Source organism: Austrofundulus limnaeus, unplaced genomic scaffold, assembly GCF_001266775.1.
Source record: "Austrofundulus limnaeus strain Quisiro unplaced genomic scaffold, Austrofundulus_limnaeus-1.0 Scaffold15, whole genome shotgun sequence".
NCBI classification, from domain to species: domain Eukaryota; kingdom Metazoa; phylum Chordata; class Actinopteri; order Cyprinodontiformes; family Rivulidae; genus Austrofundulus; species Austrofundulus limnaeus.
The window spans coordinates 354,457-357,165 of NW_013952417.1; the positions used below are offsets into that span (position 1 = coordinate 354,457).

At 35.3% G+C, this 2,709-nt stretch overlaps 1 protein-coding gene across 1 annotated transcript in view; it reads left to right on the top strand.

The window, feature by feature from the left end:
* The first annotated feature begins 483 nt into the window (after positions 1-483).
* Positions 484-2,709, top strand: part of slc38a9 (solute carrier family 38 member 9) — a 23,191-nt gene continuing 20,965 nt past the window's right edge. Inside the window, exon 1 of the mRNA XM_014002782.1 lies at positions 484-648. The gene's annotated coding sequence lies outside the window, so the exon portion shown is untranslated. The remainder of the gene's footprint in view (positions 649-2,709) is intronic.

The window sequence follows — 2,709 nt, forward strand, 5'->3', positions numbered from 1 at the left end:
AACTGTGTGATGCCATCATGTCAATATGGACCAAAATCTCTGAGGAATGCTTCCAGCACCTTGTTGAATCTATGCCACGAAGAATTGAGGCAGTTCTGACGGCAAAAGGGGGTCCAACCCGTTACTACCGTGGTGTACCTAATAAAGTGGCCGGTGAGCGTATGTCACCAAGATTGCCTGAAATATAAGCCTACTTGTCGATGTTTGAATGTGAACAGACAACTTGTAAATGTAGGCAACAAAACACGACTCTACTGATTTCGCTCTTTTATTACAAATTATTGTCAATGATGTGCACTTATTAATTTATTTTTATCAAAGACGATATATACATAAAGTTCTAAGTAAAAACAAAAAAGTTGACAGCGATTGTGGTTTTAAAGAAAACCACTTTGAAGAGTCTATCTATTTTATGATATGTCAGCCTGCCCTACTGCAGGCACACGCACGCTTAACGACATGACGTCACTTCACGTGCCTGAGTCAATAAGTTGATTGGCGAGAAAAGGGAAGTGTCGGTGGTGTCCCAGACAGACTAGAAAACTAGTATTTTGACGTGTTTAGGCTGTGTACTCATAGGTTTTAGCTTTAGCCTTCACCGCCTACAAGAACCAGCAGTAATTTACCATTTTCCACAGTCTCTCACAGGTCAGTACAGTTTTACATGTTTCATCTGTGTGTCTTTTCCGTGTATGCTGTTGATGTAACACCGTGAACGTTTGTCATTTGTTGTTTGAAATTTATTGGCGAATATTTTAGTAATTCTCACGATTAGTAGAGTTAACTCAGCCTACATTTGCGTCACGGCAAAAACAGAGGTACATTGACGTTTTTAGGTTAGACTTCAGACTTTCTCGATACTTCAGAGGTTCAGCTGTATCGACCCACGGTGATGTTAAAGCTTCATTTCAGGTAATTAATCTCAGAATGGAGTGTGTGTCGTTTAACAACAGAGGATGTGCACGCACCCAGGTGTAGCAAACAATAAATACACTTCAGCAATTTTGTGTGAATTGTTTTCTTCATAATGAAATGGTTACCATAGTGTGTTAGAGATTTAAATTTTGAGTAGACTAAAATGAGTGCAACCATACTTGTTGTTTAGACTTGTTTTTGAATTGGTTAGCTTTTTTTAAGGCAAAAAACTTAATTTTATTTAAAGGTTTGGGTCAAACTAAATGTGAAAGCTGTTTTAGAGCATGGCTCCCTTTCAGAAAAATCACTACAAACCATGAACAACTTGTTCTGACAGCAGCTCAGTGTGAAATTGCGGCTGCACTGAATATAAACAACGTCATGGTGTTGATTAAATCACTTATATCTTCACGCTGAGAAATGAACAGACCCTGCTCTGTTAAAACTGATCAGGTGATCTGAGTGCAATTTTTAGATAGGTGAACCTGATTAACCAATCAGATTTTGTAGCCGCTGAGGGTTTCTTTAGACTTTGCTTATTGCGCAATCCCCAACAAAACAAGAACACAGTTTGTAGAGTATCATGGCACTGATGCTCCAAGGGTCTGGAGATATATTTTTAAATCTTTTTAGAAAGATTGTGACATTTTCCTTTCAGTAATTTAAAAATATTTTACATGACTCTTTCTTTCTAGTTTAAACACAGAAGTTGTTATTTTCCTTTTATTTCCACGCATAAATAATCAAGAAGCATGAAGTTTGTGAATAATAAATTTTGACATTCCCTCTCCTAAATGGTGATGGATTCCCAAAAATCTTACAGAAATATCACTGATTCATTTAAACATTATCTGTTTTTTTTTTCCATTAAAACAGCTAATTAATTTTTATGATTAGTAATAGTAAGACTTGGTTCTTAATCTAGGATAACTAAATATTATCTATGGTTTTGTAGGATACTTTAGCTACTGTGTTTCCCATTCTTGAACTTCCTCATCATAAAACGCTAAGTAAGGGAGTTTCAGTTTGGTTAAGCAGTTCTTCAGTCAAGTGATTAGGTAACCGTTTTCATACAATGTCAGCTAAAATGTTTTGCTGTTAAACTGAAACAATTGTAACCTGAATGGGGTTTGCTACTATAGTTGTTGAAGTGGGACAAATTAGCTCTAATAATTTGTCAACCTGATCTGTGTAGATAAAATGTTTAAAACAAAAGTTAAATCATGCAGCTCATTTTCTAGACAATAAGCCATTTTCTTCACAACAAAGCACAGTTAGTGTAATGAAACCCATCAAGTATACATTTGTACAGCATCAGTGTATAAATGTCTGCAATGAGGAAAACACACTTTGGTTAATTTGTGAATTTAATGCCAAAATGTCAAGATTAGAGTAAAGCCACTTCTTTGCCTCAGTTCAAATTGCAGACTACAGCTTCTTTCAGATCATAGTTCAAATGCAAAACCACCTTTGTAGTTCATCTGCATCTTGCTGTTGCAGAACCAAAGGGATGTATAGTGTTTTTAATAAGTATTCATCCCTGATGTTTTGTGTTTTTATTGCTGTCATAAATCGCTATAGCTGACAAGAGCTTTTTTCATAACATGTTGAGTATTGTCCCTGTTTCATTCTTCTAAAAACAACGATGGGTTCTATGTTTCTGAGATATGTACAGGTGCTGGTCATAAAATTAGAATATCATGAAAAAGTAGATTTATTTCAGTAATTCCATTTAAAAAGTGAAACTTGTATATTATATTCATACATTACATACAAACTCATATATTTCAAATG